The sequence below is a fragment of the Scleropages formosus genome, chromosome 3, assembly GCF_900964775.1.
Source record: "Scleropages formosus chromosome 3, fSclFor1.1, whole genome shotgun sequence".
NCBI classification, from domain to species: Eukaryota; Metazoa; Chordata; class Actinopteri; order Osteoglossiformes; family Osteoglossidae; genus Scleropages; species Scleropages formosus.
The window spans coordinates 33,392,781-33,414,463 of NC_041808.1; the positions used below are offsets into that span (position 1 = coordinate 33,392,781).

A 21,683-nucleotide genomic window follows, 5' to 3' on the forward strand; every position below is an offset into this window, starting at 1 on the left:
CAAGAGCCACAGAGTCTTATTTAACCATCTCATGCCACATTATTGATGAGAACTGGCAAATGCAAACATATGTCCTAGAAACCTGTAGTTTTTTTAGGACAACACAGCGCTGACAACATTTGCTCAGAATTAAAAGAGTCACTGATGAGAATGGGGCATAACAGACAAAGTTCAGGCTGTAATCACAGATAATGGTGCCAATATGGTTGCTACTGTGCGCAAAGCAGGTTGGGCACATTATCCATGTTTTGCACACACCCTAAATTTAGTAGTAAAAGACTCCATTAAGGCTCTCCCTGATCTTCTTGACATCCAGCAGAGATGCAGTGCTAGATGATGCAGATGATGCTAGAGATACAGTAGCTTTCTTTCACCACAGCACAAGAGCAGCAGAGAGGCTCAAAGAAGTTCAGAAACTGAAGTTTCCAGAACACAAACTGATACAATCAGTTGAAAGAAGGTGGAACTCTGCTATATATGTTGGATAGACTATTTGAGCAAAAGGAAGCTGTTACCACGGTCTTCTGTCTTCTTGGAAAGACCCCCACTGTGCTTAAGTGAGGAAGATTGGTCCACAATCAGTCTCCCCATTGATGCCCTGAGACCATCTGAAGAAGTAAGAGAGAGATATCAACTGAAAAACATGTTTCAGTTTCAAAAGTGATTCCCTTGGTGTCACTACTTCTGAGATCAACTGCATCTTTTGAGTGCCAAGGTAGCAAGCTAGCTGCTGAGCTGTCAGCACAATGCCAGCGTCGTTTCAGAGGTATTGAAACCTTTTTTATGGTCTTGCTGTCAGTACCTACCTGGATGTAAGATTTAAAAACTTGGGTTCTGTGACATGGCAAATGTTGAACCTCTGAAAGGGGCAACTCATCACTAAAATTCAGTTAATGAACCAAACCTTAGCCTCTTCACTGACAGCTCCTGAACCAAGCTCAACCTCGGCCACCAGGTCTACCTTAACAATGGCTACTGCGACTACGTCAAGCTCCCCTGCAGGGGCAGCTGCTTCTCCACCTGCAGCAAAAGGTGGGATACGGACAGAGTTTGACTCAAGTCCTTGCATCCCAGCAGCATCGCACGACTGGCACTGATGCCTTAATTGAAATGCGCCGGGACTCAGAAGAGATGCCAATTACACAGGATCAAGACCCACTACTTTGGTGGAAAAAGAATGTGCCAACATTCCCCTCTCTTAGCAAGCTTGCAAAGAAACACCTGGGAGTAACTGCATCATCTGTACCCGCAGAAAGGATTTTCTCAAAGACAGGACAGTTAATAAGCCAGAGAAGAAGTGCAATAAGAGGGAAACATGTAAACATGTTATTGTTTCTGAACAAAAACCTTTAACTCCGTAGTTCAGGCTGAAAGGGGGTCCAAGGGAATATTTCCTTAGACACAGGAGGGCTTTTCGGGGTAAAAAGCAAAAGACTGAAAACTAGAGCCAATAGTAATTTGTGCTTTTGTTGAGTTATTTGCACTTTATTTTTCACAAATAATTGTGTGCACTTTGCTTATAAAATAAGGCAGAGAGGTGTAATGAAAGGGATACATTTAATTTATATTACTGTGTCTAAACAAAAAACTGAAAAATAATAAATTTTAAAGCATTTTGTTCTCCAGCAATAATTCTGTGCGCTTCATTTTTTGAAGCCAGAGAAGTTGTTCTATGAAAGGGAGAAATTGTGTTTTGTTATTACATTGTTTCTGAACAAATCCTCAGATTGAAGGAAAGAAAAATGTTTTAAAACATTCACTGCTCTCTAATAATAATAACCTTGACTTGTGCAAATTTCATGTTTGCAGTAATGAAAACGGGGTTTTTTTGGGCTTAAAAGTGCTTAAAATATCATGTCCTGGGTTTTAACATACACATGACTAAACAGCAGGCGCGCCGAGAGCAGAAATCAATCACAAAATCTCAGTGGTAAATGTCACAAAAATGAATTGTGACAATAACACTAGTCTAGTACTCCGGAGTATTTGAACTAGTATGAACATATGTAAAAACTTACGTACGTTGCAGAACTGAGATCGGAGCTTGAGCACATTCAGACCAAAAATAATCGCCGCTTCACTCTCAGGAGCAAGGGGGGGAAAAAAAACCCCCAGTTTACCTCGTCTGCTGTCCATGCAACAACCAGGAAGAGTCGGGATCGTCTCACTCGCGTTTCGGGAGCGCATCATCATGAGAAGTCCAGCGAGGTCCGGGGAACTTGTGCGTTGCCGGGTAGCACGAAGCGCTCTCGGGTTCTCCTTCTTCGTGGCCGCTCGACTCGACGACGTGACGGGCTGAAAACCCTCCGTTTTCTAAAACAATTTGAGTCGTTGGACAGAAACGACTACAGTACCTTCAAATCAACTCTCCAAACAGAACACACTACTACTACTACTACTACTACTACTACTACTACTACTACTACAACAACAACTACTACTACTACTACTACTACTACTACTATCTGTCTTTAAGCAAAATAAAACGATATTTTCTTTCTCTTTCTTTGGTTGCTCTCGAGCTTCGAGCAACCAAAAAGTATTAACCCCCCAGCCTTCTTCCAACATTTTTTTTTTCTTTTCGTCACGGAGTTTCCCGCTCTCCTTCTACTGAACTTTACAGCCCCAAATTGTATACTAACGATTTTCTTTTGCCACGAACCACGTAGAGGCTGTACACAAAACTTCACCTCACACCTCAGACGCTACGAGACCACACCCTTCTTCCAGAAGTATCGCGAAGCTTGCGCCCCGCCCCGCCCCGTGTGAGTCCGACTGTGATTGGGCGTTGCTACGTTGTTCAATCACTCGTCTGATGCAGAACTGAACTGACTGCTCGCAACTCCTTTTTTGATAAATCTTACGAGAAGTGAGAAGTACTCACTGAAAATATGAGGAAGGCCTAAAAAGAAGGAAAGAGAAGGAACTGTTTTTTTTTTTTTTGCACTTTAACCGGACAGAATATTGCACTTTTGTTTGTGCTGTTAGTAAAAATCTGTGAAATGCGGTCTACTTTCATTCAATCCCAGTCGGACTCAGACGGGGCGGGGCGGGGCGCAAGCTTCGAGATGTTTCTGGAAGAAGGGTGTGGTCTCGTAGCGTCTGAAAGTGTGAGGGGAAGGGAGTTAGTCAGTGAGTTTTGTGCAGTCTGTACGTGGTTTGCGGCAAAAGAAAACTGTTAGTATGCAATTTGGGGCTGTAAAGTTCAGTAGAAGGAGAGTGGGAAACTCCGTGACGAAAAGAAAAAAAAACATTGGAAGAAGGCTGGGGAGTTCATACTGTTTGGTTAAAGAAAGAAAGAAAGAGAAAATAAAACGATATTTTCTTTGATTAAAGACAGGTATGATGCACTCCCGAAACGCGAGTGGGACGATCCCTACTCTTCCTGGTTGTTGCATGGACAGCAGATGAGGTAAACTGCGAGGGTTTTTTTTTTCCTTGCTCCTGAGAGTGAAGCGGCTATTATTTTTGGTCTCAACGTGCTCAAGCTCCGATCATCAGGCCTGCAACGTAGGGGTTTTAAGTTCAAATACTCCGGAGTATTAGATTGTTAATGTCACAATTGCGTTAGGTTTAAGAAACTTCTAGGGATTGTTTTCTGTGAGGTCTTACTGTGCGGTGTTACTTGTGTTAGTTGTTGTGAAGCTTTTTTTATTTTGTTACTGTTTTAGTTCTTTATGCATTTGCGGTGGTGCAGTGGGTTGGCCCGGGTCCTCCTTTCTTGTGGGTCTGGGGTTCGAGTCCCGCTTGGGGTTCCTTGCGGCGGACTGGTGTCCCGTCCTGGGTGTGTCCCCTCCCCCTCCGGCCTTGCGCCCGGGTAGGCTCTGGTTCCCTGTGACCCCGAATGGGACAAGCGGTTCTGAAAATGTGCGTGTGTGTGTATTTCAGTTGAAAGGTTGTTGTGTATTGTGGCGCGCAGCGCCGTGGGTTTGGATGGGGCGAAGGAGGACGCGGAGGCAGTGTTCATAACGAACGATTTATTCGAACACCAGCACAAGGAAAATAATGCTCTCGGTCCGAGGACCCCTTTTTCTCCAGGACCTGCGCTTACAGCTAGCCTGCCTTAGCACCCCTACGCTCTCCCCGACACACTGGGAGACACGGTCAACCCACCATTTCCCCCCGAAGTAGCCCCAGCGGTTATGGACTTTATTTACAGATTTCCCATAATGCAACTACTTACATTGAATCAGTAACGCGGGTCGTTATTGAACAACACAGGGTGAATTAATACTTACTTGGTTTTTTATGTTCCCAAGTTGGTGATTATTGGATGTTCATTCTCTGTTCTAAGCTGTGTGTTCTGTCCATTCATCAGTTTACTGATAGCTTCACATTGCACACAACTGCCATACCCCCAGAATGCAGGTTTGCCCTTCGAGTTGACCCTTGAACAACGTGGCGTGGGATGGGAAGAGACAAAACGGCGTTCTTCGTCAGTTTGCCGCGACAGTTACGTAGTAGACAGATGCCACTACCCCCACCGTCGCGGCAGTATGACTTGTCACCCCGGCGATTGACCTTACGACGCGTTTGAAAAACACGGTCCACTTTGCCAGGCTACCGTTTTTTTCCTAGGCTATAGCCACTCTAGTGACACATATAGACATATTCTCTAGAGTCTTAAGAAAATGTGTATGAAATTTCATAGAAATCGTATGTTCGCAAGACAGCTTTCTTAGACCCGAATTATATGAATGGGAAAAGCGTCCTGCCGGCAAGATGGCTGACTTGTTTACATGGCCATGGAAACGGATGACGTAGTGCAGTGTCCCGGATGTCTTCCAGTGACTTTCACAGAGCTGCGACCGTTCATCCTGTTTGATCACAGCTCTCCAGAGAGAAACTTCGATACGCCGGCGCATTTGGAAAAACTTGGTCAGCTTTCTGAGAACGGAAAACACTCCAGTCGGTCTTACTGCACTATCTGGGGTAAGTAGGAATTAAGTTTTTTGTGTGAAATAGATGATGTCTCATTTTTTTGGAAAGCAGAAATTTGATTTTATCACCGTCTTTGACTTTGCGCATGAAAAAAAAAACAAAAAAATTGCAAAACTTGTGACGAAAAAATTTTTCATTTTTTAGAAAAAATTTCTAATTTTCCTAATCTTATTTAAAAAAAAAGCATTTAATTTATTTACAGGTTTATTTATTCTTAGGTTGTTTTTCTTAAATTATTGTATTCATTTTGAGGTTTTTTCAATTTTTTTTTTCCCAATTAACTTAGTTTTATTTTTTTCATGGTGTTTTTCTTTATTTGGTTCTTTAGAGGTTCATGTATGAGGTTCATCATGTATAATTTTTCATGTAAATGCTGTGTTATTATGTGGTTTGTGCATGTTGTGAAGTTTCTCGTTGGTGCATTGCTTTAGAACTTAAGAAATTCATGGTGGAGAAGTCAGCTAATACAATCTTCTCATTTTCTTAGGCTGATTACTCGGTTTGAACACAACACAGCATCATCATACCTCCTAAGAAAAGAGCAAGGGTCGTGAATCCACAGGCTGAACCTGGTGTGGGGAGGAAGTACCTAATTGAGAATTTCTCAACACTTCCTTCGACCAGCGGTGACCTCAAAAATGGTCATGTTCTGCAATTGTACGTCTGTGCAGCAAGAAGTAGTGGGACTGAAACAGAGAGACAATTGAAAGCACGTTTTTCATCCGAGGGCTCGTCTTTCTGTAATTCCCTAGCAGCTGATATTAAAAGGATTGTGAGAAATTCATTGGAAAAGTTCCAGCAACTCACAAACCCACAGGAATTTGCAAAATTCACAGCAATATGTGAGGAGCAGTTTCAACTCTTACAGCAGGCTGTTGATCCTGAGGTCACAGCTCCTGTGGCCCAGTTACCAGCTCCTGAAGATCCTGACGACGTGTCACCCAGCACATCGAAGGAGACATTAGCACTTTCACATTCTGCCACGATGACCAGTACCCCTGTCAGCCACCGTGAAGTCCACTCAGAGCCAGGGTCCTCTGGCAGTTCGAGGGGGCATCGAGGTGACCCACTCACTCCTCGAAAGGCGAAGATGAAGCGACGACTGGAATTCATGTCTTCGAGGTACAGAACACTGAGGGAGCGATACGTTGGAAAAGTGGTAGCGTTGAAAGGACAGCTTCGGACCCCAAGACGTGTCATTAATCAAGCTATTCGGAGGCAGAGAGAGAGAGCAGAGAGGAAAAATAAAGAGATAAAGAAGCTCAAGGACATGTTACAGGAAAATGCCCTTTACAACGAGTTACAGAAAGAGAGAAGGCGTAACCGTAAGCTAAAGGACACACACAGGAAACTTCGACAGAGAAGTCAAAGCCCCGGGAAAGTTTCATCAGAGATGTATGAAGAGATTGTTAGGAAACTGAAGGAGAAGGACACCCTGATTGCAGAACTTCAGCACAAGAATCTGCTGCTTGAGGAGAAACTGGAGGAGCTCAGTTCAGCCACGGACCTTTCACATGCCACTGTTGGTTTTCTTTCAGCCAGGATGAGAGCATGCAAGAACAAGACAATGGATTACCTAGAGAGAATGGATGAACAGCGGAGAGAACATGTGCTGGGGAAAGTAAGATTTTTAAGTAGTAATCTTCTGTCTCATTCTAGGTAAACACTCTTAGCAACTGAAAACCTATAATAAAAAGTTTTCACTCAGAGAGTCAAAAGTTATACACGGCTTTTCGACTGCGCCCCTATGATGATTAGGCATTGCCCTCAGCTTCCCTAACGTACTGTCCAGTGCAATTTCTTCGCCGAATAAGTCCTCCATGGATGATGGCATCAGAAGGGGATCCTGTGACATGATCTTCAGTCTCTTGATGACCTGTTTCACCATTTCAGTGGCGTCAACATGAGTAATGTCCGACTCCGCTGCTGTGTAGAATTTCCGCATCCGAGGACCGGTAAGGTGTTTTCCAAGAATTCCTAATACCTGCAGTTCTACCTTGGCTATGTCACTGGAGATGTCTTTTTGGAGACTACCTCTCAAGCCACCTAAAGACGTGCCCTGTTTTAGCAATTCCATAAATGCCTCGTAATGTTCAATAAGAATACCCGCCTTATGAAACAGAATGCGGAGTCTGTTTCTCCGATGTCTTCTCTGGAGGCTTGTGTCAAAGTTCTGGAGTGCCAGTATGGAAAGTACTTCACAGAAGTTACAGAAAGGCTTCACGAGGAAACAGTTTCTGTACGGTGTCATAACATGGATTCAGAGGAATTAATAGGGATGTTCAGTGCTGCGCAGAAGAAAGCACCACATGCATGCAGTCGCAATGGAATTGAGAGGATGTAGGTGGCAATGCACCTCATTCAACGTCTTCCCCCAATGCCTGCTGACAAGTCGAATAGCTGCATGATTGGCAGCACGCCGGTCAGTCGTCGTATTACGTATTTTATCAATTATCTTTGCCCTAATTTCCTGAAAGTCTGCTCCTTCATTTAAATAAATGTAAGTTTGGGCCACACTATTAACTGTCTGGCAAACGTGGTTGCTGTTATCCTCTGCTCTTCCTCTTGGTAGTGCGTCCACTGCGGCCGATAGACTTTTATTTTCCGTCGTGATGTGGACTTCGTTGATATGGGTTCCTTCTTGCGGTAGCATCAAAACCTAACGTAACATTATTGCTCGATAGTATGATCTCAGCTGTTTGCAACAGAGAAATCAATCCTAATTCATGGCCCATTAACTCGACAGTGCTCCTGTGGGGCACATCCTTCACTTCAAGGCCATCACGCTTAGCCATCCCCTGTAAAATAGCAGGTACATTAGCTGTGGGGACTTCATTAACTATGCAGTCATATACCTTCAGCCTTGTGGATGATGAGTATGTCTTTCTACCAGCTTCCACCCCCTTCTGGTGTTCCACACTTGAACTAAGTTCTTCAACTCTTTCTTTGTCAGGTTTTCATGCTGCAGTTCCAGTATCGTCCTGTCCTTCTCTTGCATCTCTGCTGTGACTTAATTATATTTCTCCACAGATATGGACGGTATCAATGCTCCTCCTTTTCTGAAGAAGCTTCCTATGTGTGTCCATGAGTTTCCTGTTTCAATTTTTTTTTTTTTTCCCTCCTTCCTTTCCCTCCTCTCAGCAATTCAACATGGAGGGCATTGCCATGCAACATATTCTTCAGCTTTCGAATTTTTTTTCTGTTAAGTGTAACCTGTAGCCTTTTAATAGTTTGGTTTGTTATCCTTCTTGGGGTCTTCAGTTTTACCTGAGGCATTCCTGCTGTCTCTTCTTTAGTGTTCTTAGTTGTTGACAGGAAGTCCAACTGCTGTTTCATTTGCGCTTTCCGCGGTGTGAGTGGGTCACCTCGATGACGACTTGCACTGGCAGAGGTTCCTGGCTCAGAATGAAGATAACTCTCTGGACTGCTGGTGATTGTGGATGAATCTGTTGGTTCAAAAGTTAGTTCCTGATGTGAAGTGCCTGGTAAAACGGGATCTTCAGAAACTGGCAACTCAGGATCAACGGCATGGAAAAGGTCAAACGGCTCATCGCGGAAAATCTCGCAAATTGTTGTGTGTCCGTGAGCTGTTTGAATTTCTGAAATGTGGTCACCAGCCTGTTTACATGTGCAGGCAAGGACTTTTTGAACGAGAAGCCCTCAGACGAAAAACGCGTTTCCAACACCTTCCATGTCTCAAATGGACTTCTTGCAGCTGCAGACAAGTATAGCTGCAATACATGTCCTTTTTTTTAACTCGCTGCTGGGGAAGTGTTGGAAACTTCTTGTTTAGATGCTGTCTTCCTGTTCTCGATGAGGACTCTGGAATGACAAGTCTTCGTCTTTTAGGAGCCGTGCTCTGCAGAGATAAATGGTAAAGTCAATTAGGTGAATTCCTGGAGAAATGTCAGAGTTGTTGTAAGACAGAAATAAATAGCTGTTTATCAGATTTGAAGTGTCATTTCATGGTTATCATGTAGGAACAACAATCAGCCATGTGCTTTTCAGCAGCATCAAACCAGAGACCATGCTTACAATGAAACAGTTTCGTACAAATCTGATGAATAGCAAGTCAAGTAGGTTTCAAAGCAAGTCTATGTCGACTATTTTTAATTTTTTCTCTGACGTCAGCCTAATTGTTGTTCATTTTTCACCTCGCCAGCAGGTGCAATCTGAACGTTGCCCACTTCGTGATCCGGCTTACCTGCTTTATTGGAGGTTTGCACAGATGTTGTGTTATGTCTTAACTACGTGCTGACTGACTTTACCATCGGTGAAATTAAGAAAGTTGCTTAGAAATTGTAAAAATTGAGCGTTAAATGCGTTGTCGCCAGCGCAATATTTAAATCCTCTACTTCTGATCAAAACACTTGATCCAGCATACATGCTTTATTTACAGGTTTGTATAAATGATATATTTTATCTACATGTTGAGGAAGTTTCGCGTATGTGAGATCAGAAATTTGCTGCTGAACCAGGGAAGGATAAATAAAGACCGTCATCTTGCTTTCTTTCGCCGCCATAATGGAAGGACGCTTTAGCATAGAATTTCTCTGGGGGGTCTAGGCCCTGTGGGCATAGACCTGGCCACCAGGCGCTTGCATGCAAGCCCCTCCCACAGGCCTGGCTCCAGGGTGGGGCCCCGGTGACCCCATACCGGGCAGGGTGAACAAGAGCCTTGATTTCATACTCGTAAGGAGGTTTTGAACCGCGCTTTGTCTTGTCTGTCACCCAGGACCTGTTTGCCATGGGAGACCCTACCAGGGGCATATAGCCCCAGGCAACTTAGCTCCTGAGGTCATTCAGGCACTCAAACCCCTCCACCACGTTAAGGTGGCGGTTCGCGGAGGGGAACGTGGATATATTCATGCTTTAAACTCTGACGAAATGTCAAGTTATCTACATTCCATCAAATTGTGCTCTCTGATGGTTAAGTGGTGAAACTCTTTATAATGCAAATATATCACACATATATCATGTTCGGTCTTGTGTTTAAAATGGCGTGCAAATTAAGAGTATTCAAAATAATTAAAGCGAGTAGTGAACTTACCGTGCTGGCGGGGCATCCGTTACACCTGGATGTCGCCTTTTCAGGTGCTTATAGCATTGCAGATGTTTTTGTTATTTAAGTTGGTTCTTGCACAGACTGCAGACAACCTGAAGTGTTCCCACACCGTTGACATTTTTTGCCGTTTTTTGCACGGACCCTCGTCTGTGCACTACTGCCTTTCCGCCATTTTGCCGAGTACTCGACACGGCGAATTGTACTTGGATTTTTTTAAACCGGGTACTCGAAATTGAGTAATCATGACAGCCCTAGAGGAAACTGACCGTGGCATTAAAACGCCTTTCTCTGCAAAGCACTGAACATTCCCATTAATTCTTCTGCATCCATATTGTGACATTTCACTGAGATGGTTTCTTCGCAAAGCTTTTCAGTTATTTCCAGTGTGAAGTACTTCTCAAACTGCCTCTCAAGGACAGCAATAGTCGACTGAAAACAAGATGACATCATTGTAGCAAACAGACGATGAGGAATAGCCCTCAACTTCGCTAATGTACTGCTCAACACAGTCTCTTGACTGAAAAAATCCTCAGTGCTTGCTAGAATCTGACTCGGGTCCTCCTACATGTCCTTCAGTCTGCCAGTGATCTGCTTGACCAGTTCAATGGCATCAACGTGACTAATCTCGGAATCCACCGCAGTGTACCGTCCAGTCATCCAGGGACTTGTCAAGTGTTTCCCATTGATTCTTAGCACCTGCAGTTCAACTAGAGTTATGTCCTTTTGAGAAATCCTTCTGAAGGCTTCTTCTCAGGCCTCTTAGTTTCAAGAACTCTGAAAAAGCCTTTTGGTGCACAATAAGTACAGCTGCAGTGTGGAAAAAGTATGTGAAGTCTATTGCCTTTTAACGAGGTAGAATGTCTCTCGGGAGTTTCTTCCAATCCAGAAAAGTCACAAAACTATGTGGCTCTCCCTTTCCAAGTTTCGGGTTTGTCATAGGTACAAGTATCATGAAATTCTTGAGTACTTCTCCACAGACTATGGACAAAGACGATAGAAATACTGCCCAAAACAAAATTGTGGCAATGACAGTGAGTAATGCAAATAACAATAAATTAGCGGTAACAGCAATAACAATCAAGTCAAGTCAAGCTTTATTGTCATTCCACTACATGTGTGGACATACAGTGGGACAAAATGTCGTGTCTCGCAGGACCACGGTGCTGTGTAAAATAAGCATAACTATAAACATGCAACACTAGACCTAAGGACAGCTTTTAGACCTACATAACTAATTTACTAAGTCGATAATCTGAAATTAGTGCAAATATACATATACTATAAACAGTTAACTATACAATACAAGTACTTACATAATAACTGTGCAGTAGAGGTATTTAAGAAGGAATAGTGCAATATGATTTGTAGTGCATTCACAAGTAAACATTTGTGTTATCTTAAGTCCTTGTAACATTGGAGGTTTTATAAGAAAGTGTCTGGTGCATATAGAGAAAAGAAAAAACAGTTGGTTTGCATATGGAAAGGAAAAGAGTGTGTTTCCACAGGAGGTATCCAACAGTTTACATGTGGTGCGTGTGATGTGGTGGGTTGGGGGGGGAGAGTGGATCCTGGTTTCAGGAGCTAAGGTTGTGGATGAGGTTTCAGAGGGTGGCAAGGTGATTGCAATTGAGGGCTCTCACAGCCTGGGGGAAAAAGCTGTTGAGCAGTCTGGCAGAGCGGGCTCTGATGCTCCGATACCGTCTTCCTGATGGCAAGAGCTGGAAGAGACTGTGAGAGGGATGAGTGGGGTCTTTCACGATACTGGTGGCCTTTCTGGAGCATCGTGCAAGGAAAATGTCCAGAATGGAGGGGAGAGGGGCACCGATGATCTTTGCAGCTGTGTTCACTGTCCGCTGTAGGGTCTTGCGGTCTGCTGCAGTGCAGTTCCCGTACCAGACAGTGATGCAGCTGGTTAGCACACTCTCAATTGTTCCCCTATAGAATGTGGTGAGGATTGGAGGAGGGAGACTTGCTCTTAAGTCGGCGCAGGAAGTGGAGCCGCTGTTGCGCCTTCTTGGAGAGTGATGTAGTGTTGGTGGTCCAGGTGAGGTCTTCTGTAATGTGCACTCCCAGGAATTTAGTGCTGCTGACTCTCTCCACAGTCGAGCTGTCTGGTCAGTGGGGGGTGGTCAACAGAGTTCTTCCTGAAGTCCATCACAACCTCCTTTGTCTTACTCACATTGAGGGATAGGTTGTTTGGACCACACCATTCAACCAGTTGTGCCACTTTGTCTCTGTAGGGTGTTTCATCATTGTTGCTGATGAGACCTACCACCGTTGTCATCAGCAAACTTGATGATGTGGTTGGAGCTGAACTTGGCAGTGCAGTCGTGGGTCAGCAGCGTAAAGAGCAGCGGGCTGAGCACACAGCCTTGTGGGGCACCTGTGCTCATTGTGGTAGTGCTGGAGGTGTTGTGGCCGACACGGACTGACTGAGGTCTTCCGGTTAGAAAGTCCAGGATCCAATTACAGAGGGAGGCATTTAGGCCCAGCAGGTTTAGTTTGCTGATGAGCTGTTGTGGGATTATTGTGTTGAATGCTGAGCTGAAGTCGATGAACAGCAATCTAACATAAGTCTTTGTTTTCCAAATGGGTAAGAGCCAGGTGGAGAGTGGAGGAGATGGCATCGTCCGTAGAGCGGTTTGGACGGTATGCAAATTGGAGCGGGTCAAGTGTGTTGGGGAGGTTGGATTTGATATGGTGCATGACTAACCTCTCAAAGCACTTCATCATGATTGGGGTCAGTGCTATGGGACGATAGTCATTCAGGCAGGACACAGGTGACTTCTTTGGTACTGGGATGATGGTGGTGGACTTGAGACATGTGGGGACAACTGCTTGGCTTAATGAGATGTTAAAGATGTCTGTTAAGACATCAGTCAGCTGTTCAGCACAGCCCCTCGGTACTCGGCCTGGTATGTTGTCAGGACCTGCAGCCTTGCGTGGGTTAACCCTAGATAGGGTCTTCCTAACATCGACTGGAGACAGAGCACCTGGTCATTGGGAGGTGTGGGTAGTTTGTGTGCAGACTTGTCATTCTGCATTTCAAACCGTGCATAGAACTCATTAAGTGTATCTGGGAGGGATGTGTCATCACAGGCCTGTGGCAGGGGCTTGTAGTCTGTGATGGTCTGAATAGCTTGCCACAGACTCCGTGTGTCTTTGCTGTCACTGAAGTGGTTATTGATTTTTAGTGCATATAACCGTTTTGCTTTCTTGATGCCACGGGACAGGTTAGCTCTTGCTGTTTTGAGGACTGCTTTGTCTCCCGATCTGAAAGCGTCATCACGGGTCTTTAGCAGCCCACGGACCTCTGCTGTCATCCATGGCTTCTGGTTGGCACGTGTGGTGATGGTCTTGGTGACTGTCACATCATCAATGCACTTTTTGATGTAAGCAATCACTGTTTCAGTGTATTCTTGCAGGTCTGTGTGGTCATGGTAGGTGGCTCCCTCTTTAAACATGTTCCAGTCTGTGTCCTGGAAGCAGTCCTGTAGTGCTGAGGTAGCATCGTCTGGCCATACTGTGATAAGCTTTTGGACTGGTTTGGCAAGTTTGAGAAGTGGTTTGTATGCTGGAATTAGCATAACAGAGATGTGGTCTGAGTACCCGAAATGGGGGCGGGGTGCAGCTTTGTACGCATTTTTTACTGTTGTATAAACCAAGTCCAATGTGTTGTTTTCTCTTGTTGCAAAGTTCACGTGTTGGTAGAACTTTGGCAAGACTGTCTTTAAGTTTGCGTGATTAAAGTCACCGGATATTATGAAAAAGCCGTCAGGGTTATTTGTCTGTTGCTCGCTGATAGCGCTGTAAAGTTCGCGAAGCGCGTCCTTAGCGTTTGCACAAGGGGGTATGTACACAGCAACGATGACAATGGCTGTGAACTCCCTCGGCAGATAGAAGGGTCGGCACTTGACAATTATAAACTCCACCAGCGACGAGCAGTGTTTTGACACTAACACAGCATTGTTGCACCATTCCTTGTTAATATATACACACAAACCGCCACCGCGAGTCTTACCAGACAGTGCTGTATCTCTGTCCGCTCGGTAGCATGTTAGCCCGTGCAGCTGAATGGCGGAGTCTGGGATGTTGTTGTTTAGCCACGTTTCGGTAAGAACAAACACGCAGCACTCCCTTGTCTCACGCTGTGTAGTCCGGCAGAGTCGAATTAGGTCCAGTTTATTTTCTAGTGAGCGTACATTTGACAGCAAGATTGTTGGAAGAGCTGGTCTTGTGGGGTTAGCCTTTAGCCTAGCTCGTATGCCTCCGCGCTTGCCGCGTTTGCGTCCCCCCTCACACCGCTTGCGGCACCTCCTTGTGCGGGTAGCAGCCTTAGGCGAGTCCGCGGTCTCGGGGTCTGGCTTCCGCAGTAAACAAAGGCCTCTTAGCTTCTCAGTAGTCGTTGGTGATGGATGATGGTTACCTGCATTGCCGATTTCCAGAAGACGCTGGCGATCGTAGACATATTGCAGTGTAGCTTTCTGATGTTTCTGTTGTATTTTCTCTGGTTTCGAAGACGAGGGGACAAGACTAACTGACATTAAAACACCGTTTTTAGGACCCGGAGCAGCCGCTGCGTCTGACCGCGCCGCCATCTTGGTTAATCTTTGATCAATAATACTAGTAGACAGAGAACTCATTGTATAAAGTGACTATGTGATGTACCAGTGTGCTTGGGTGGAGCAGTCCAACTCTAGTTACTAAAGGTGGCACATTGGTGAGTGTTGTATACTCTTACAGCACTGGGGTAAAAGCTGTTCCTGTAACCTAGCAGTGCGGCTTCGAACAGACCTGAGCCACTTTGCAGATGAGTGCCCGTGCGGGATGACTGATGCGCATTGTCTTTCTGAGGCAGTGTGTAGTGTAGGTGTCCTGGACTGCTGGTAGCTGTGTGCCGTCCTTATAACGAACCTTATTAAAGGGCAGTATGACATTGGCTGCTATACAGTTCCTCCTATAAACAGAACGGCCAGTTTCTTCAATGCAGATCTACACGCTGTTGCTATTGAATCCAGAGGGTGCAAGTGGCAGTTATTTTCATTCAGTGTTTTTGCCCACTGGTTGCTTACAAGACAGATGGTGGCAAGATTGGCTGCACGTCGGCCTGTCATTGTATTTGATGTTTTGCCCTTGTATCCTGGAAGTTTGTCCCTTCAGTGAAGAAAATGTAAGTGTGGGCCAAACTGTCGGCAGTTTGGCAAATATGGTTGCAGTAGTCTTCAGCTGTTCCTCCTGGCAGCTCATCCACTGCAGCAGATAGTTTCAGTAGTGAAATGGGTTTCATTTATGCGTGTCCCTTCCTGGGTAGTCGCATCAAATCCCAGAGTGACGTTTCTACTAGCCAATATGATTTGAGTAGTCTGCGACTGAGAAAGTACTCTTAAATCCTGGGCCATCAACTCCTCTGGGGTACACTGCTGAGCTCTATTCCGTCACGTTACGCCGTTCTCTGTATGACAGTTGGCACATTTGCGGTGGGCACTTGTTATGCAGTCAAACAATTTGATTGTCATGGATGGAGAGTCCCCCCACCCCCGTCAACTTTTGGTCCCTCGGGATGTTCTGTGGCTGAAGTGAGGTCTTGGACTTATTTCTGAAGAAGCAGGTTTTCATGTTTGAATGTGTGATATCAAGTTCTCTTTCTCCATTTTCCTGATAATTGCTGCTGAAACACTCAGTGCTTTACTTTTTTGAAGTTTCCTGTGCAATGCTTCAGTTTTCTGTTGTGACTTCTTTCTGTAACTCACTGTAGAGGGCATTCCCATATAACATATCTTTCAGCTTTTTGATCTTTTTTCCCAACTATCTTTTTGTCGCTGAATATATTGGTTTACACACCTCCTTGGGGTCTGAAGCTGTCCTTTTAATTCTCCCAGTTTTTCTCCATATTGCTTCTTCATTGTTTAGTAGTTTGTTGAGACAAAGTCCAATCACTGCTTCATCTTTGCTTTCCAAGGAGTGAGTGGGTCACCTCGACGACTCATTGAACTGGCGGAGGACCCTGGCTCTGAATGAACTTGATGGTGGCTGTCTGGAGTGCTGGTCATTGTGGTAGTGTCTGTTTCCGCAGTTAATGTTTCCTTTGATGCGCTGGGTGAAACAGGAGGAACTGGCAGCTGGGCCACAGGAGCTGTTAACTCTGGATCAACAGCCTGAAAGAGGTGAAACCGCTCATCACATATCGTTGAGAACTTTCCAAGTTCTTGTGGGTCTGTGAGTTTCGTGAACCTTTTCCATGTATTTGCTACAAGCCTTTTAACATCTGTAGTCAATTAATGGAAAGACCAACCCTCAGACGAAAAATGTTTTTAACTGCCGCTGTCTCAATTACACCATTTGCTGCTTCAGAGGTTTACACCTGTAGTACATTTCTGTTTTTCAAGTCACTGCTGGTAGAAGGAAGTGTGGAGAACTGCTTGTTCAGGTACTTTCTTCCCATACCTGGTTGGGCATGTGGATTGAAAACCCTGGCTCTTCTTCTTGGAGGCATGATGTTGTGTTCTATGAAAGAAGGAAAAGGGTTTGGTGATTTTCAAGAAAACTGTCAGGTTAAAAATGTAGGATCTGGCTGACCTTCAAAATAATGAACAGATATTGGGGACAGGATTGCTGTAAAGGCAGTGAATTGCTATTCAGATTGAAGCATGATCGTTGTTTCATGGTAACGATGGATACCTGGTCAAGGAACAATGACCGGCCATTTGCTTGTCGCTGCCATGAATTGCCAAAGTTCCCAAGTGCGAAAGCTACTGACCAATACAAAACTTCATCAACATGTAGTTACCACATAAAAATACATCTATATGAACCTCCAAATAAAAAGACGGATGACGGTGTTCTGGTTAGCAGGAGAAGTGGACCAACCAGTTTTCAGATTGCGCTGGAAGTGAATTGTTGTAACGCTCAAAAGCAACTTTCTGAATCTCACAGATATCAAACTTGATAAACATCTATTGGACACAATACTACATTCTTACTTGCTTCAGAATAAGTAAGATGACCGATCAGTGTTTTGGTTAGCAGAAGTTGCGCAAGTTTTCTGATTGCGCAAGGGACGCATTTTCATGCGCAGTGCTTGGCTAAAAGGAACTTTCTGAATCTCACTGATATGAAACTTCATCAAGCTGTATTTAACACACAATACTACACGTGTAGAAACCTCATAATGCAGTCCCTGCTTAAAATCTAAGGACATGGATGAAGAACTGAATGAAAACCAAGAGGTGCAGTACAGTAGTGTTTAATGCAAATCGAAGCCAGCAATTAATTTATCAAGTAACAGTCAACACTCTAAGTTTACTGCAAAAAACACAAACTCTGTACAATATACTTCAACTTCAAAGCTCAGGTAAGTGCACCAACTGGCCACAGAGGAGAAGAACGAAAAATTCCTGAAAGTCGATGGGGGGGACCTCTGGGGTTCCGAGTGCCAGTGGCTGCCCACCCCTCCTGGGCATTCTACACGTAACGAGACTTCTAAACTACTTTACAACTGTAGTAATGATAGTGGTGCTACATGGTTGCTTCATTTCTCAGTTCAAGCACATCTCTTCCATCATGATAGTTGGTCATCACCGGCATGGAGTGCGCCTGTGACCGTCGGCCATCCTCCTCAGGTCTTACTGTAGGGTGACTGCTCAATCAGAAGAAAGTGTTAGTAATTCATAACTTTAACAGATAGAGAAACAGGCTGGGAAACATATAGGTGGGGAAAAACAGAAACGCTGATCGAGATGAAATATCTGAGTAGTATGTAATTCCTTTTACGATAATCCGTTACCTGAGAAGACTACATCTGCTGTCTGATAGTCATGACATTTGTAAAGGTTGGTTTCTAATCCGAAAACACGTGGTCTTCATATAATTAGTCTACTGCCAGTGCATATATAGACATCTGGAAATCTGTTGCATCATCCTGTCCTTGCTCTTCTGTCCAATATGCTATCTTGTACTTTTGTTGTTATATTTCTTTTAATAATGCTACTGTATGGCACAATTTCATTTCCTACGATTCACATGTGGCAAATGGGCTTCCCTACAGCCCGTCCTTCCAGTATGTCCACAACCCTATCCAGCTGTGTATAATTCAAGGTAGGATACTCCTTCCTGGTTGTCTCTAGTCCCTGCTCTTTGAGGAGCTTTTTATGTTTCTTTCTCTGTCTCCCCCCCCTTCTCTGCTCTTTGTCCTGCTGTTGCCAAATCAACTCCAATCTCAGTTCCATTTCACTCACCCTTTTCTGGTCTCTACATATTCATCCAAATCTTGCTACCTTGTCCAGCACAGGTTCCCTCCTTTCTTCGCCCAGTCTATCCAGGTAATCCAGTGTCTTGTTTTTGTAGGCTCTCATCTGAGCTAAGAGAAAAGTGACTGTGGCATGTGGTGACTACTTCTGTGCAGCACTGAACATCCCAATTAACTCCTCCGAGTCCATGTTATGACATCCGGAGGAGCTGCACAGTCACCATGGCAGGAACTTCCGAGTCGCAGGTCATGAGAGAAGTGTGCGACCGGCTGGGGGTGTGGAAGATGCACACCATGCCGCTCTACCTGCAGAGTGACGGTCTTGTCGAGCGTTTTAATTGCACGCTCACCACACAACTCTTCGACCTCACTTCCCAACACCAGCACGACTGGGACAGACACCTACCTCTGGTCCTGTGGGCGTGCCATTTCGCCATCCAGGAGTCCACTGGCTGCGCCCCCACCCTGTTTATGCTTGGGCGCGAGCTGGGAACACCGGTGGACTTGGCTTTCGGCAGCCTGCCAGAGCCCAAAGTGGGTGGGGAACCGGGGCTGGAATACTTTCAGCAGATGCGGCAGTGCCTGGATTCCGCAAAATGTTTCGCCAGGCACCATCTGACGAAGGCAGGGGCGGCAGAAACGCGCATATGACACAGTGTCGCGGGCGTCCCCTGGCTCCCGGGGATCGAGTGTGGGTCTACAGCCCCTGGCGGAAATGCGGGCTCTGCCCCAAGCTCTTTGACAGCTGGGTGGCACCCCGCATCATCCTGGACCGGCTGTCAGACATCGTCTCCAGGGTGCAGATGGGAGCCAAGCATCAGCCGGTGGTTCTGCCCTGGGACAGGCTTGCCCATTACCGCCCCAAGGAGCCCTTACTGTAGCCTCCCATCGCGAGTCTGCCAGGTCCAGCAGGCTCACTGCCTGCACGCAGACCCAGCAGGGAGCGCAGGTTGCCTCAGTGCCTTAGGGACTTTGTGCTGATGGGATCAACAGACACCAGGATGGACAATGTAATGGCGCTGAGGAGGGCCGATGTAGATTATGTAAATAGTTTATGTCTATTCTTGTACATAGTTCTGTGTTTCATGTTTCGATTGGCTGTTATGTCGCTTATTCTTAGTTAGCCACGGGGGAATTCTGGGGGGTTCAAGGAGTGACCTCGTAACCATTGCGTGTAGTTGGAGGGCTTCGAGTGACCTGGGGGAACTCTCCAGTGTTCGTAGATTATTTTGTACTGTCTGACTGCTAATGAAAAGACATGTACACGATCAATAAAGACCATTTCCCTGAAACACTGACTCCTGAGCCTGTCTACAGTAAGTAGCTCCATGGGGAATGCTAATACTAATTTAGTTAGTAAGATGACATTTAAAGGATGAGATCAAACATGTTATGGATCATTCTCAGTGGGATTAATTTCCAGTTTGGAGGGGAAACCTCACACTTCATAAACCACTGAGGAGACACAGTATGGATGTGGTGGACCGATCTCCCTTTTCCTTTACTCTTTCATGAAAAAAAAATCCTGAGCTGTTTTTGCTGTCGATTCAGTAGAGAGGCATTGTACCTTATTTTTTTACTGTGCGATATATTAGCATTCGCCTTCCTCTTTATTGTAGATCATGATAAAATATTGTAATAACTTGCAGTATTATTTATTTCATTGTAAATAGTTGTCATGTTTGTGTTTTATTCTGTTCTTAGGGCGTGGTTCAGAGAATGCGTGTGACGTGAGAGGTGTGGAAGTGAGCATGTATGAGAGAGTGTGAGGAGACTGGAGGGGAGCTGTGTGGAGGTTGGAATTGTGCACGTGATCTGTTGGAGTTGTTCTTAAAAGCGTTCATGTCACCGGTTGCGGAGGAGGCAACAGACCGTCTCACTGTTTAGTACGTTAATAAACCCCAGACCTTTGGGAGTCATCCAAAGTGCGGTTCTGTGCTTGTATGGGTCATTGCAATATTCGTTTATAGTCATACTGTCAATAAGTGACCACGGTTTTTGTTCTCAAAAAATTGACCACAAATTAATTTGTTAATGCATCGTAGTGCATTATAGCTTAACTTTAGCCCAACTTTAGCCTTCACTACATCTTTTTACAACTTATCCGCACCATGGTGGGCCAGAGGGTTGTGTCCCTCCAATATTTTTATAACTCCTGCCTTAAATTGCCAATGTTTTTGAGCCCCAACATGAGACAAGTGGTCTCTTTACAGATATAATTTTTGCTCTTCTGTTATTTTTCATACCAAACTGGTATGTACATATTATTATAATCTCTTCTTCCACAATCACAATTTTTTATTTTATATTATTGCAGTTTGAGCAACATTTAGTTACAATATGCAAAAACTGGTACGTAAAAACCCTGCTGTAGAATAAAGGATCAGACTCGGAATCCGATTTATTTGGCCAAGTATGCACACACAAACAAGGAATATGGCTTCCGTTCTCAATGGCTCATAGTGTGGCATAGATTAAAAACAAGACACAACATATGTATACACACATATAAACATACATATATACACGGGTTCATTTTGGGGGGAATAAATAATGAAGGAGGGAAGAAGTGAGAGGAGAAAGTATATAAATAATGGAGAGAATAAGGAGGTGCAACATACATACATACATACATACATACATAGTCAGAACCACATGTCCCATTCGGGGTCAGAAGGAACCGGAGCCTACCCGGTAACACAAGGCATAAGGCCGGAGGGGGAGGGGACGCACCCAGGACGGGACGCCAGTCCGTCGCAAGGCACCCGAAGCGGGACTCGGAACCCCAGACCCACCGCAGAGCAGGACCCGGGCCAACCCACTGCGCCACCCCACCCCCCTGGAGGTGCAACAATGTCAGCAAAACCACATACAAAGTGGCGGTAGTAGGATGCCAGCCCCAGAAAGCTCTGCAAGTCCGACACGTCCTGTGGGGTGGGCCAGCCACGCAGCTGCTGTATTTGGTCGGGGTCTGTGGACACTCCATTCATGTCTATGACATGAACCAGGAACTTCACCTGCTACTGGAAGAAGGTTGCACTTTCGCAGGGTGCAGCCTCAGTCCGGCTGCACAGATATTAGCAGCAAACACCACCTTTACGTTTGCCAGGGCGGACTCGAAGGAGGAGGCAGGGACCAGCAGGTCGTTCAGATAAACAATGCACCGACTCTTGGGCACATCTGACAGGACCCACTCCGTCAGCCTCTCGAAGGTGGTGGCCACATTACAGACACCGAAAGGCATGACCGTAAGCTGCCAGAGGCCCCGCCCCAAGGGGAACGCCGCCTTCTTGTGGGCCTCCGCTGCCAAAGCAACCTGCCAGTAGCCGCTCCACAGGTCCAGGGAGCTGAACCACTGTGATCCTGCGATGCAGCCCAGCACGTCATCAATGCACAGCGGTGGATACTGCTTGGTCACGGCATTTAGGTGAC

At 45.3% G+C, this 21,683-nt stretch overlaps 1 long non-coding RNA gene across 1 annotated transcript; it reads left to right on the forward strand.

Annotated features, from left to right (window-relative positions):
* The first annotated feature begins 4,861 nt into the window (after positions 1-4,861).
* Positions 4,862-6,167, forward strand: LOC114910259 (uncharacterized). Its single transcript, XR_003797575.1, has 2 exons — positions 4,862-4,932; positions 5,429-6,167. It is a non-coding gene; the product is annotated as an uncharacterized LOC114910259 (long non-coding RNA).
* The last annotated feature ends 15,516 nt before the right edge of the window (positions 6,168-21,683 follow it).